The sequence below is a fragment of the Poecile atricapillus genome, chromosome 10 (assembly GCF_030490865.1).
Source record: "Poecile atricapillus isolate bPoeAtr1 chromosome 10, bPoeAtr1.hap1, whole genome shotgun sequence".
Taxonomy (NCBI): Eukaryota; Metazoa; Chordata; class Aves; order Passeriformes; family Paridae; genus Poecile; species Poecile atricapillus.
In genome coordinates, this window is record NC_081258.1 from 9,871,461 (window position 1) to 9,886,695 (window position 15,235).

The window sequence follows — 15,235 nt, forward strand, 5'->3', positions numbered from 1 at the left end:
TGCTGTCAGTTTAATGAAGATGGGCTAACGAGGATTGTCTCTTGGCTCCCTGCACCCTTTGGGCCAGAGGAGAAGGTACACTGTGACTGGAGCTACTTGTTTTTCATCCACACACATCTCATCTTGCAGAGCCATCTTCTAAAACTCCATTATTCATTTCTTTCCAAGACAGGCATTGACGTGGTTTATGCCAAACTTAAATTTTAGGTCAGTCAGAGCTTCACAAGCTTGAATAAATAAAAGCAAGGTAGACAAGATTTAGCTATTAAACCTCTCTGTGGCAATGCTTGGCTGCCTGGCAGAATCAGGATCACCTGGGCTCCACTGAGTAATAAGAGCTGACCTGCAGCTGTAGAGGTGCCACCTGGGCAGCAGAGTAATAGAGAGCCCTGGAGAAGCTTCTGTGCTAGTGGAGGGCAGTTACAGGATTAGACACACAAAACCCCATCCAAACTCACAGTAAAATCAAATGGCATCTTTCCTTCCACTGACAGAAGCTGGATCAGGCCTCCCATGAATTGTAATGAATAGTTATATTAATCCACTGCTATGTAGCTGTGAAAATCCTGCATCCCCTTCTCTGGGATGACGGTGCAAGGCTAAATCACCATGGATATTCGATTGCATTCTGGCTCATGTAGCTGTAAGAGCATTACCAGGCAGCATTTTATCTAAGACGAGTGCTCTCTACAGTACTCACAACAAATCTCAACTTATTGAAACTCCAGTGATTAAATGTTTTACAGACCCCTGCAACATCAGAAAACTCTGTGCAATAGGCATGGCTGCTTTCAATATGATCTCATAGGGATGTGATTACCATTTTGGCGCTCTTCTCACAGCCATTCAAGTGGACCTTCAAGGAAGTGTAACCCTTTCACTTACAGATTTTTTAGTATGCAAAACACTTGCTAGAGGGTAAAAGCCTCTAGTACAAAACCTATAACACCAGAGCCAAATAGCCAAACTGATCGTATCTGTGCTGGTCTTGAGCACAATACAACAGTAAATGAGGCTAAAGCAGCTATTTGTGTTGTTTTGGAAAAATTCAGGCTCTAAACTGAAAATAAAAAGTCTTTCTATAGCAAAAGGTCTGGACTAAACACATTCCTCCTAGTTGGTTGTGGTTAAGTGTTTGACATATGTTCTTGTGTTGGCACCAGTTATCGATAAAATTCTGTTGGAAAGGAGTAGCCAACATTGCAGTTTGTGCATAGTCCATTCACATCTAGTTGCTTAAAATGTAGTTCCTGCAGATTAACAGTGTGACCAAAGTTTTCATTTCCCTCCTTTTGGAGCAGGCACATTACAAATGCACATCAAAGCAAATGAGCTCTGTTCTGACTTACAGTCTGGGCATGTTCCTGACAAACCACATCTGATGAAGAGTCTTAAAGAAATAGCACAAGCAACACTGCCGGCAGCAAAACAACAAAAGGGCTGGCCCCTTCCACCAGTGAAGGGAGGCTGGTTAATCAAAGGGTTTTGTGCCAGGGAGAGGGACTGTGCACTTTATGTTGAAGCAATGCAGTCAAATGATACATATGCAATGACCTAGCTTGGCAGCGCTGGAGCAAATCACATTTAATTACATATCTTTTCCTCTCATGATATTCTTCTCAGTTCCACTGGAGTCTGGGAAATCAATAACAAATGTTCATTTTGAATGTCTCTGTTCTCTAGCCTTGGACTAATTATGCACATTCCTTCTGTCCTTATAAGGACAGGGCAGCTCTTCACTTCAAATGAAAGAAAACACGAAAAGCAAACCTCCCTTCCCAGTGCTCAAAACAATAGGAATGTGAGTTCTGAACCAAATCTGCTCTTTCCTCTAGTGCTGTGTGGCACCTTCTGACAAGGCATGCCCGGCCTCCTCCCAGGGTTATTGGCACTTTTTGTATCTGTTTTGGTGCTGAGGAAATCACCTTTGATTTCATGATCGGAGTGAGCTGCTGAGCCAAGTATCCACAAGGAACTGGGACAGCTCTGTTTTATTGCTGGCTATTTGCTGTCATGGCCAAACCAAATAACATCTCTCATTGTGCAATTCCTTTATCTACAGCACAGGAATGGCCATGTTTTTCTAAATCCCTCTCGGTGACCTGTGAATGAAAAACACAGCGCGTGCACTATCATTATCATTATTAGTGAGGTGATGCTGGGGGTCGTGACACTCGTAGTGTGCAAAGTCACAGGTGAGAAACAAATAACCTCTTCAAATAAAGGGTGTGTTCAAGGCACTGTAGTTTAGGCCCTGGGGCCCGTTTTTAACAGGCTGCAATGAGATCTTGCTTGTTTTTTTACTGGGAACAAAATATTTATACAGGTTTGGTGGAAATGGCAAAGATTTTCACATATTCATGGGGAAAGCAGTAGTATTTCTTTAAGGGGAAAAAAAAGAGCAAACTACAAGTTCCCCTGGTCTTGGCAAATCATGAGGCGTTTTTCATTTTGTAACATCAAAGTCGGCTCCTCTTCTTTGATGTCTTCGCATGCTGTTTAAGGTAAAGCATGAATGAAGAAATGTCAATCTGCAAGGTGTCCATGTAGTTTATGCTGAACACTGAAGAGGACTTGTAGATAAAAGGCAAACACAAGGTTTGATAATGAATGTCCAACAAGGAGGTGTGCATATCTAAAAGGAAACACTCAGCTGGAGAACAGCTCTGCAAACCTCAAAACTCTGCTTAGCCCAAGTTTAAGAGATTAAGAAAAAGTGGATTTTTAAAAAAGCGTGGAACCAAGACCGGAATTCTGTAAAAATCCTTGTTGTTCTATAAGAAATGAATGTTCTTTCATTGGCTTTACTTAACAATAATAAATGTGCCACCAACTGTGCTTAATTTGACAATGTGTAATTTTGAGAAGATACAGAGTTAATACTGGGAAAAGCATCAGAGAGGAAAGTCTAAACCAGCACAGTGCATTTTGGAAATTTATAGTGGCTGCTTTGTGGTCTCTAGTGTCTGAACACTGGCAAAAGCTGTATGCTGAATCAAACAAAGGAAAGTGTCAATTATTTAACTGGGTTTGTTCTGAGGATCTAGAAACTCTAACAGAGTGATAGTCACCTGGGGAGGCTGAGCAGAGCTCGGATGAAGGGGAAGGCACTTTCTGGACCCAAACCCCATAATTTTCAGGACCACGACATCCAGTGATGTTACTAGAAACTTAGCTGCAGAAGAGGGTGTTTCTACTCTATCTTCCAGCTGTTAGCATTAAATTTATGCTTCCTTTTCATTATTTCTGAAGCTGTAAAAAGTTGGTTTGATGAACTGCGTGTGCTTTGCTTGATTTACTCACAGAGCAAGTGCACTGGGCATGCTGCCCTGGAAAAGGGAGCACCCACGGGGGCTGCGAGGGGAGCCCGGGCTCTGTGCCAGCCAGGCTTTTGCTGTGCTGAGACAGCTCTGCAGGGGTCCAGTCTGAAATACAGCAATGTCTTAATATTACCATCTGTCTGCTGCAAACAGGACTGAGACAGCAAAAGAGTTTAGGTTGATGAACAGGGCATAGAAACCTTGCAGTGATGCCTGTTGCAGTGGGCTGTATCTGAATAAGGAATGTGTATAGCTGAGTTCAGGCATAGCCAGGCTGCTTTTGTGTGTATTGACCGGTATGACACTGAGTCTTTCTAGCCCATTAAGATCAGCTATACCTGTCAGAACATAGAAATGACTAGATGTTTCAAGTTTGATAGTTAAAGAATGGATATCCACAGGAACCCAGGGAAGTAGGAGGTAAAACTGCATAGCTTCAGTCTCAAGGCATTTATATTCTCATCAGGCTTTTCTTCTGTCAGTTGAGAGTAACCACAAGAAAACAGTATGTACTTGCACTTTGAATATGGGGGAGAGACAGTCATAAACATTGAGTGACTTTTTCTGTTTAAGAACACATATTCAGAGCTGCTTAACACTCCCTGGAAAATTTGTAGCCTTGGGATAATAACTTATAAAAGAGAAATGAGGGTATAATGCATGGGAACATTGACACCTTATCTGTTTCCATTCTTACATGAGGGACATCTTGTGAGAAGAGAATGCCTACATTTTTCTCTGGAAAGCTATCTATCACTCTAAAGAATAATCTCTTGTATTTCTTGAATTTTTCCTCCTCCCTATTCTACTTAAACAAAATAATGTGGAGAGACAAAAAAAGAAAATCTGGATAAAAGGGGATGTTTACTTCCTTCCAGATCTCCTTGCCAGATTCAAACTATTTTGACTGAAGAGGATTAGGTGTGGAAGAGGCTCGGGGAAAGTCCAAAATCAACATTGAGATATGTTTTTTTCTGAGTTAAGGTGGGACAAAAATGAAAAGAGATGATCTGTTTGTGAGTTCTATGAGCTGCCTATAGGACCTGCAAACCTACAGATCATGAATATAAGCAAAGGACATCTGGCCCAATTTTAAGTCTCAACTGCTAAATAATTCCTCTAAACTTGGAATTTTTTTCAGTTTTATCCTTAACCTGTGGATTTCATGTCCAATAAAGAAATGCCTTGGAAAGTTCAAGAATGGGAAAGCTTTCCTGCAGGTGGTGTGCAACTGCACTACCCTGTGGAGAGCTCTTGGAAAAATTCCTACTGAATGTCATTGCACACAGTGAGAGCCTCACTGAGCCAAAGCTTCAGGACCTTTTTAGAGTTTGAACAGAATATCCTTGAAAGAAGATCCTTGTGCAGCAGTGGTTACAGGAGCAGAACACCAAACATTGTATAGGAGCAGTGGAAGAGAGGGTGGGTTCTTCATTCTTGCATCAAGCTCTCACAAAGGTCTGTAATCACATCTCAGGCTCTCAGGTGTAGGGGCACTGCCACAGAAAATGTTTCTGCATTAATCTGACTGATTAGGCCAAAGAGGTGACCCACAGCAAGAGGAACAGCTGAAATAATTTATCTGATCACAAGATGGTGTGCAACATCTGAGACTTTCCAACTTGAGGTCTAAAAGGAAAGCCTGAGGTCTCTTGCTGCCATTCAAAACTTAGACTTAATTTGAAGTGCAATTGGATTGGATAGTTCTAAAAAATAGTAACAATATCTAAGAAAAGAGATGGGAAAAATATTCCTGACATGTTCCTAGTACAGTGAGGGGTTTCCATTTACCCTCCAGTTCACCTTGGCTGCCTCTGGAGCAGGTGCCAGGGAAGGTGTCACAGAGTGAAACTGAGCCCAGCCCAGTAGAACTCTCTGGGCTGCTGAGCACACTCAATTCTGCTTGTTCACACAAACACTGAGCTGGAGCCAGACTGAATTAAGAACGATTTGAGGCTCTGAATGCAACCATCACGCCTCTCATGGCATTGTGGATATTTTCTTCACTGACAGCCATGCTATTATGCTGAAGGATTTGATCCACTATTCATAGAAACTCTGGATTCAGCAGACAAGAACATCAACCTTAGTATTGCATTTGCAGGAGAAAATTTTAATTCAGATTACTATTGTTGTTTTCCTAAAGAATTGCAGTTACATAGAACTCCAGTCTGAAACTGACACTATTTTGTCAAATTAAGCCCCATTCTTATACAGTCTTCATCTTTTTGGTTGAAGAGTTATGAGGAACACCCGCATTCACTTTATTTATCTAGTGTATATCCAAATATTTGCTGGGAAATATAACTTTTGAGAAGAGAGATTAGCTTTCAAGCTCTGAGTCTTTTAAATGTCATCTCTGTGAAAACTACTGACAGTCAGTAGGTGGAGAGTTACTATTGTCTGACAATGATATTCATAGGGAGCAACTTCAAAATGCAACACAGAAGAAAAGAATTTCAGGGCTCTCAAAAGACTTTGGAAGTAAGAAAGTTTTACCCCTCAGCACTTGTGCAGAAGGAACTGTATTTGTTCTAGGAGGCTCAATCACCTCATTTTGTTATGATTCTCTCTCAGTTCAATTTCTTCAGACAAAGGGAGTTGAAATAGGACTGGAAAGTAAGGGGGGGTGATGTTGGCATTTGAATTTTTAAAAGTAGAGGAACCATTAATTAGTTCAAAGTATGCTGCCCCCAGACTGCAGTATGCTTCAAGGGGGTGCACACTGCTTCAGCCTACAGTGGGGGTGATGATGATGATGATGATGTTTTTTGTATTGTGTGTTCTGTAGTTGGGTCTAAAAGCCCTATTCAGCTTCAGTTGTGTGAGGCACTTCATACAAATCTTATGCAAAGATAATCCCTGCTTAGTAGAGCAGATCTGTTACAGAATCTGAGTTCTGTCATACTCGAGCTCTGCAGTTCAGGGTTGCTGTCACAGGAAGGCAGATATCATTGCAGTAGCAAAAAAAGTGGGGATCTTACATTTTCTGACACTAGAAGGTATCTGACAACTGAAGCCTCCCCCCCAATTTTGAAACTTTCCATTCCTTTAATCCCCTTTATATAATTTTTGAATTTTTTAGCTTTAAGAGCTTTGATCTGTTTTGTCTCTAGAGAACAGCCACGGTTTTGTTCTGTCCCTCCTCTTGTTCTTCTAGTCTGCTTCACACTCCTCTGTATTTATATCTGCCTCCTCGTTTAGCACAGTGCCACATGTTGTGCTTCCTGAACCTGCAACTTCCCTCCACGCACAAAAGCATGGCTGTTGACAGAAAGTACAGCCTGTCCCCTTTCCCAGCTCCCTGAAACCTGCAGCAGCTCCAGTGCAGTCCCCTCCTGGGGACTCTCTGAAGGGGAACCAGCTCCTGGCTCACCCACTGCCTGTTGATTTGCTGCTCTCCTTGGACTGGAGGGACCCAGCTCTCTCCTGTAGGGCAGAAAACTCCCACAGCACTTGACAAGCAGTGACTGGTAACAATAAGAAGAGTCTTCAAAGAGTTATATTTACATGTAAAAAGACACAGGGACATTTATGCATAGCAGATGGCCCAAAGCAGGTGGATATTATGATGTAGCTGTGGATTACTGCAATGCCAGAGGAGGAGAGGGATGTTGTTACTGAAACAGCACCTCAGGGTCCTAACCTGGGCTGTGTTGTGACTCCTGTTTTACTGGCACTGTACAAATGTATCATGTCAATCACTGACACGAGGAGATCACAATCTAGACAGACAAGGTAATTGCAGACTGCAGTGGATACAGGAAGACTTTCAAAGGTCCTGCAGTCTGCCAGAGCTGGGACTCCAGCTCAAGGCATCTTAATACAAACTGAGCCTCTTGGTCATTACTCCTTGTTGCTGTTGTCTAAATTGACTGGTTTGTTTATTCACCCTGGATCCTGCAGATCCTTTAGGCTGCAACCCCCAGCTCTTTCTGTAAACAAAGGGATCATTAGGAGCCAAGCACCTTAAAGGCTCTGTAGTCATTCTAAAGAATCTTACCATTGGAAAAGAATTTAAAAAGAAGGTCTCCAGAAGGGGCTGATCACTGTTGCAGCAGTGAAGGTACAAAATGTTGTATTTGTATCATATATCTAGGTGCAGCTACAAGCTTTTTGTCACCCATTGCACCACCAAATGCACTGAACCCATGGGATGCTGCAGGTTGTGCTAATGCCCAGAGACCATTCACACTGTAGCTGAGACATTCGTGGAGTGAACTATGCCTGAAGACCACGAGAAATTTCAGACTCCACCTGAGTGCTTCTATCTGAGGTTACTCAAATGGTGACTAAATGAAATATTCAAAGAGCTTTAGAGGGGATCCTGGGATAAACAGAACAGTGAGGGTAGAGTGGGCAAGAGTTTCTGGAAAAGGAAATTCTGCCCCTGACCTGTAACAGTTCAATGAGGTGTCAATAAACATGTGCACATCAATGTTTCGATTTTCAAAGGACCTTTTTGAACATTACACACAAAAGGCTATTGAAGAAACTGCGTTGCAAAAATGTTAGTGGACAGTTTATTTTACTGACAACTGGCTAAGATACAGGAAATAAAGGGCTGAGCTTAGAAGTCACTTCTCCATTGATGGAAAGAGAATATTGGTCTAGGTGCACCACCGGCCTAGTCCAGTATTTCTTATATTTTCATGGTCAGTCACGGTCTCTTTTCCAGAATAAGTTTGAAAAGTGGCTGAAAGTCTGCACTACCCCAAAACAACTGAGAGTATTCTCTCTGTGTTTAGTCAGGAGGGATTTGAAAGGAGTGGTATGTACATTGTGCAAAACTACAAAGAGGCAACTTTGGGCCATCCTTGTTAGCCTAACTCAGAAACTCCAGAAGTAAATCCTAAATTCCTGCAGGATCTGGATGCCGCTGTCTTGATCTCAGAGCACCTGGCAGCTAATTTACTTGTGGAGAGACAATTCATTTTTACTGTTCCTGAATTTTGGTTTAAAACTGCATTAGCCCATGTAGCTTTTTTAACACTATATTCATGGAATGCCTTACTGAAGAAATAAAGGGCAAATGAGCTGTTGGAGACCCAAAAGGGATGATAGTAATTTTCAGTTTATTATGAGAAGAAAATACATCTGGAGTGATCAAAGCTAAAAGCTTTGCCCTCTGGAGCCAAAGCAGCCCCTATGATGAGCAGGCATCTTGTGGCACACCTGGAGGTGAACCATGGGTCGGATGCCTGAGTATTTTAAATTTTCCATTTAGGGGAGGGGAGTAAAAATGAGAGCAAAGCCAAGGGAGGGGCAGGAGCTGAAAGGAAATAGAACAGTGATTAAAGCAGACCAAAGGATCCCATCCCCAGCCGGCACAACTTTGCTGCTGGGTCTCATATGCTGCCACAAGTTTTCAAAACCAGCAACAACTTTGTCTCACTACAGAAGGAATAAAACAAACTTTAGCTCCTACTCAGTGTCTCTCCTGGAACAAAAATTTTCAGTGTCAGTCAAGTTGGTTCCTTTTTTTTGACAGAAGAAAGAATTTACCAACATGTTATAGAAGAGGGGAAACAATATAGAATCTGCTTCTTTGTAATCTGAGGTACTGGGAATTGCAGTTTGAGTATGTTATCCTCCTAAAATGGGAGCCTGGAAGACAAGCAGAGCACACAGCTTTGTGACTCCAAGGCAGCTGGAATTGTGAATGAAATGTATTCCTCCAAGGAACCTTTAGCCCCAAGTGATCATTTGATACCTCATCATATCATGAGTGAAGAGAATATCCTAAATGACCTGACTAGAAGAATGGGGCATCCAGAGCTGTGGCAAGAGTTCTCTGAAATTATAGGAGACATTTGAATTGAAGATTTGAAATTGAAGAAAGTATTTGCTACCACAAAATGGCAGTGAATGCAAAGACAAGAAGACAGCTTTATTTGTGAGAATTAGAGGTCTTTGTGTTCCTGATGTATTTAACAGTTCTTATGTAAATTCAAGCAGAGGAGGCATTCTGTGAGCCCTTAGTACAAAACCAGGATAATACTACATTCCTTGTAAAAGATGCATGAGTGTCATTTAAGCTCCTTCAGGTCCAGCAGAGAAAAAACTCCAATAGTGAAGAGGAGTGTTGGGATTAGAGAATAGCTGCTCTGGATGATGAACCTCTAAAAGAACTGTCTTTTTCAGCAGCTTCATTCCCTGAGGTGTGTCAAACCAGGCACCTGAGGTACGGCCTGATGAGAGTCCAGAAGATGGGCAGCTATTTATGGGGCTGAGATCAAATCAGAAGTGTGCTGTCAGGGGGGTTTGGGCTGGCAGAGGGACTGCCATGCTGCACAGACCCTGTGCTGTGCTGGACTCCTCGTGGCTGTGCTCTGGAGGGTCATGGCTGAGGATGGACAGAGCCCCAGAACACTTGGGGCTTAGGAACTCTAGACTGGAGTGGAAAACAGCCTGACCACCCACTGCAGGTGTTCTGCAGGAAGCAGGAGCGCTGGGAGCTAAATAAGTGACAATGACAGTAACTGGGCTTTTCCACACTGGACAAGTGTCTCATCTGTGCTAACAGCACTTCTGGTTTGCTGCACTTCTTCTGCCTCTCAGTGCCTGAAAGGAGACTGGTGAGAGCCAAGCAGGCCTGTTCTGGTGTTTTTAATCCTTTGATTCTTCTTCTTTTCATTCTGCAAATGCCCTATGAAAGAAAAGGGAATATCCATTCAACTTGAGGCTTCGAAACTAGGGGAGGCATTCTACTAATGTGTCATAATATAAGTTCCAGTTTAAGCCACAGAAGAAGCCTAAAATGAGGCCAGAGTGTTCAAAAAAAGCTTTGGAGATGGGTTTTTTTCTTTAGATGTGTTGAAACTTGACATTAAAGATGCTCCTAATTCTTCAAGTACAGTCAATGTAGACTTCCAAATCATTTGGCTCTTTTCATGCTGAATTACTGCCACATGAAGTGGAAACCAGTGAATAACTCTCTTCCTTTACTCTGCTCTTGTTAAGCCTCCCTCACCCCCCTCGTCTTGGTGTAAGGAATACAGAACTAAAGATTCATCAGGTCTAATGAAGTCTTGCCCTTTACAGATCCAAATTCACCTCTTTTTTCCCTTCTCTCTGAAGCTCTTCTCGGTAAAACAACTAAGCTGAATTAGGTTCTATTTTAAAATGGTCTGCCACTGACAGCCTCAGTTCTACAAGCAGTTGAAAATGGCTGGCAAACCTTTAGACAAACAGCATGCAAAACATCACACAAAGCCCAGGGAAGAAATGGCTTTAGATGTAGGGATTATAAAAGAGTGAATACAATTTTAAGATAAAATACAAGTGATTAAGTTAATGATGGATAATTTCACCAGTTTGAAAACTATAATTAATAGGAATTAATTGTATATTTAGACATTTAGCATAACTCCACTAAAAACACTACATCAAACATAATGATATTGGAAGCCTATATAATGAAGAAATGATCCAGATGTTCATAAAAGCTTATAAAGCTTTAGAAAAAAGGGGCTGCATGAAGAAGTTCTAATGATAAAAAGATGCCACTTGCTGTTCTGCTCTTCTTTTAAATACATCCTTTCTGAAATAATGATTATCATTTGCACTTTCATCTTAAGTGAAATAGCATATGGCTTTGGCTGATTAAAGCCCCCTCCTGGTATTAATCAGCATCTTAGTATCATGTTTCTAATGGAGGCAGCAGTTGCCCTGCTGATATTGTAAGCTTTTTAACAACATCTAAAGTCTGCAGATCACTGCTGCTGGCAAGAAATAGCTTTGAGCCTCCTATGTACAAGAGCATTGCAAAGATGTCACTTACAGGTGCAATTTATATGAGCTCCTACAACACATAGTATTTTAAGCATTTGCTGAAACTTGAAGTTTAATAATTACCTTTAATAAGTAGTTACCAGTTTTTAAAAGAAAATCAGAGAACTTTTGGGCCTGGTAACATTTTGCATAGAGACATCTTGGAACCAGGGATCACATGCTGCAGGGAAAGGGTTTGTGTGTTTTTAGGCTTCTATAAACCATAAAGCCTGTGCGTGTGGCTGCTGCTCTGGGCTGAGCCCTGCCCAGCAGTGATGTTCACAAGCTGCCCTGACAGCTGTGGCACAGCCCATGCAGAAATGGCCACCCCAAGGGCTAAACTGGGCTGTAGATTTGTCATCTCATCAGGGAAATCCCAAGGGAGAGCTGCAGGCAGAGCTGGGGGAGCACAGTAGCTCACAGGGCCACCCTGGTGTGGTTCCTCACCTCTGGAAGCCCCTGCTCCTACAACAGCAGGCTGGGGGAGCACAGAGAGTCTCAGCTGTGGGATTTGAGGGAGATGGCAGTTTTCTCTAACACAGAAACATGTGGAGATGGGGACAGGGTTTGTTCTAGTTTGGCAGGGGCTGTGCTGGTCCCAGCTGGGCTGTAAGGCAGGAGTGCAGCCCGGAGAGCAGTGCACTCTCTGCCATGCTTATTGCTCCTGGTTTCTCTGGAGGCTTGTTCTCACTGTACCACTGAGATTTAACCATGTCCTCCCATGTAGATTCCAAACTTGTTTCGTTGCTGCTGGATGGCAAACCAAAGAAATGAACACAAAACAGCAATAAAAGTGCTGTTAGCAAAAAAAAGGTTTAATAACTGTAATTGTACAGAGATTGTCAAGGGAGGAATGTCCTGGTAAGGCTGACAGGCCAGGCAGATCTCCAGCATCACTTTTGCTAAGCATGAGGCAGTTCTCAAGAGCTGCTGTCTTGTGTATTTCAGTGATAATAGCCTACCCGTATGAACACTTTCCCAGAGCTGGTATTTCTGCTTTAGCACCTGGGAATGCTGTTGGACACTGCTTCCATTTGCTCTTTGATGTAGCTACCCCAGGGCATTGTAGATGCACAAAATCCTACAGCCCTCCACCCTTTTTTTGTGGATTGCTGTATTAGAAAAGTCGAGCATGCAATGCTTAATTCTATTCTGTACAAATAAATTTTAGCAAGGCAATACTATCATAACTCCATTGTTGTCACTTTCTCCTTCATAAGCTCCCATCTTTCTTTCCTCATCATGGTAAGATGTTAATCTAACAACTTCTTATACGCCTGGACAAATAGTCCCTGCTTTACTAAACTAGTGCTTTATCCGTGTCTTTTGAAGCTCTCTGGCTATCACCATCCACCACGTTCCTGACTATTATCTATCATCACTCACAGGAGACTTGGATGTTTTGACTTGTGTTCCATTTATCTTACACATTTTTCTGGTAGCACATTCCAAAGGCCATGCTTGTCTGCTGCTTCTGTTCCACAGGTTAATTTGAATTTTGAATCTTTGACAGCTGTGTTCAAAGTAGAGTTTTTTCAATTCTAAATAAATAAATTTAAAATAGAGTTATTTTCTTACTTACATTCTTGATTTTTGAAGTAATCTCTCTGATTTTCAATGTATCATTTTCCTAAAGTCATTTTGTTTTACAATCAACTTTTATTAGAAACTGGTCTTTAGGATTTATTTATTTTTTTACATCCCTGAGTGTGTTTTCTTGAATGAGAATATTTTTACATCTTTATAAATATTTGCCTTGTTGATAATCATTGACCATCTAAATACTTCAAACTATTTAGAATGCTAGGGCATATGAAGCATGCCTTGAATACGTAAGGCAAATTAGGAAAACAATTTAATCTCTTTTTCTAAGTCAGAATTGGTGATGTGAGGGCTAGTTTACTCCCCAAAGAGCTCCTTTTTTTTGGTTTTATGACTTTTTATTTAGTTATTTGCCATCTGTAACTTGTTTCTGTCCTATTTCTTTATTGGCTATTGATGAGGTCAAGATGGTGGTTTGGCAGTGGCTGCTGACCACCTGTTCCTCAGCCCTTTTGCCCACGTCTGCCACCCCCTCCCTGAGCGGGAGCAGAGCCTGCCCCTGGCCGGGGGCTCAGTTGTAATCCATTTCCTTACAAGCCACAAGGAAGCCCCTTCTGCCACGGCTCCATCCCTGCCAGCAGCTGGCCTGAGATCCCCCCTGGCACGAGGATGTTCCAAAACAACCGCTCTCAAAGGCTGCGCAAATTTCCGTCAGCCTTCCCACAAGTGACAGGAGAATCGACTTCCTGCTTTAAAAGAACCACTGACATTGTGTTCCACTTAGCAACCAACCACACATGCCTCTGCAAAATTTCCTCTTTGATCACTGCAGTTGCCTTCATTTTTCTTCCCCACTAATTTGGCATTGCTGGGTTAAAAGAGGAGAAGAAGGAGTTGCCACTGGCTGTGCCTCTCAGGATGTGAGCAGCAGCTACTGCCCCGAGGAGGGGGATCTGTGTCTGAGAAATGGAAAACCAGCACCACATTTCTCCCAGCTTTCTGCAAGAGAACCTTAGTGGCACCACCACTGAGTTTCTAGCAGCTGTGTGCATTTTGTACTGATGGAAATTACAGTTTGGGCACAGAAAATATAATTGTCTCGTAATTTCCTTTCTCTCCCCCCTTTTAATGAGAAACTACTATTCTTAGTGATTTTATAGTGACATCTACAAACTTACGTACAAAGCATCACCACACTGTGCTAAGGGCTGTCAAATGAGCAGGGTGGGTTTCTTCCAGTGTCATATATTTGCTTACACGTCTGCAGTTCAGCAGCTGAATTCCACACAGAGCTGCTTCTACTGGGGGAGCAGAGCTGAAACCCAAGCTTCATGCACGCTTTTGTCCAAGGACTTCGTTGTTCCTTTCTAAATACTTCTCACTCCAGTCTTAATATTTGTCTGATATCAGGAATAAACTTGAGGGAATAAACATGCCTAATAGTAGAAGTAGTGCTTGCAGAGAGCTTCAGCTTTGGCCAGTGTTGGTTTCCTTGGGGGCTGTTTACCACCTGAACCTCTAAATGTATCAGCTGAAGCCCCTAGGATCAAAAAGGGCAGAAAAACTGCACATTTTCAGTAATGAAATGGAAGGGCTTTGCTTTAAACTGCATTTGCCTGTGGTAATGTCTGCTTCTCACATTTTTTTGGATTTCTCATAATTTCTTCAGATTCATAAATGTTTGACTAATAATGTACACAATGGTCCTGTCAGTCTTAGTGCAGAGCCTGCATAGCTATAAATTGCATGACTTGACAATTATCATGCAATTTGGGGGTTGTGGGAGCTGTAAACATTATAATAATCTGATTTAAATACTCAGTGCTCCAACAAATTAGGCATGATTACAGTGAGTTGAGTTCTGTCTTGAATGCAAATGCAGTTTCATCCAACTCCAACAGCAATTCCATAAAAGTACACAGAGAGAGCATGTGGCTCATAAAGTGTTTTTAAAAAGGAAAATGTTGTATATATTAATGAACACAAAATAAAACCTAGGGGGAAATATAAATATACTTTGTGATGCTTATCTCAGGGATAATTGTTTAGATTTTTACATCTGGAACAGCTAGCATTTCAAAAGCTAAATATTTGATTTATACAGATTATTTTATTTATATTAGGCATTCTCCACGTGTCTGAAATTTATCCCTTTGCTCTGGATGTGCATCACTTGCACCCTTATCTCGGGCACTGAAGCTGCAGTGCCACACAGGCCTTGCATGGCTCCTGTGCAGGCAGGAGCTCGGTGTGTCCCCCTTGTCCATCACCCGGGCTCCTGCAGTGTGCAGCAGCTCCAACTGCGGCTTGCTAACCCCAGACCTACTTCAAAGTAAGAGCAGAAACCAGTTCATTTGCCCAAAGATGCCATTTTTAAGACAAGAAAAAGCAGATGGAAGGGGAAAGGCAGGGAATAAAGAGGGGGAATGACAGTATTGATCTGTGCAACTGTGCACACCACTGCGTGCTGTGTTTAGCTGTCTCCTTCCCAGTGTGTGAGGGCTGTGGAGAGGAACCTTCACACAGGCTGGCTTCATTTTACACTGGGAGAGTTGGCTCAAAACTGAAGGCATGTGAAGGATAAAATTGCCACTTGGGCT